Below are 654 nucleotides of genomic sequence, written 5' to 3'. Positions count from 1 at the left end.
CAAGAACTATATAAAGAACAGGAAAAAAAAAAAAAGATTTGTCGTCTAGTTCTTTCTTTTAGGTTAGACTTCCACTTTTGCCTCTACACTCTCAAGGAGCAGAGACTCGCTTTTCCTAAGAGCTGAAACTCTTCTGTATTCTCAGAGTTCCTGAAAGCCGAGTAGTGCTGGCACTGCTGGCATGGTGCACTGGGGTTCCAAGAGCCCCGCTAAGCCACACCAGCTCTTCATCGGCGCAGTGCCAGGCTCCGCAGCAGCAATCCCTGGTGCGCCCACTGTACACAGCTGCACGTCCCAGCCCACACCGCTTTCCTGACCCCACACTCAGCACGCCTCCCTGCCAAAAAGCTCTTCCTGATCTCCAGGCTCATTTTCTTAGTTTAACCCTAAAAGGAATTTCACTTAGCTGCAACTCGTGCATGGTTCTTCATCCTCCAAAGTGAGAACGGGCTGCCACCACATGCTGCCTCAATGCCTGACAGGTCTGCCTGTGCACGCAGGGACATCTAAAACATCCTCCAAGCTCCTTGCTCTTAGCAGTGCCACCGCTGCTCCTTCCTGTAGCACTGGGGGCAGAGATAGGAGACACCTGCCTGGCATTTCTTCCCTCTGGAAGGGCCCTCTCTGTCTGCCCACTGCTCTGCCAGCCCCTCC

The sequence above is a fragment of the Myiozetetes cayanensis genome, unplaced genomic scaffold (genome assembly GCF_022539395.1).
Source record: "Myiozetetes cayanensis isolate MyiCay16 unplaced genomic scaffold, myiCay2020 scf2-11, whole genome shotgun sequence".
Classification (NCBI taxonomy): domain Eukaryota; kingdom Metazoa; phylum Chordata; class Aves; order Passeriformes; family Tyrannidae; genus Myiozetetes; species Myiozetetes cayanensis.
This window is presented reverse-complemented; position numbering follows the sequence as displayed.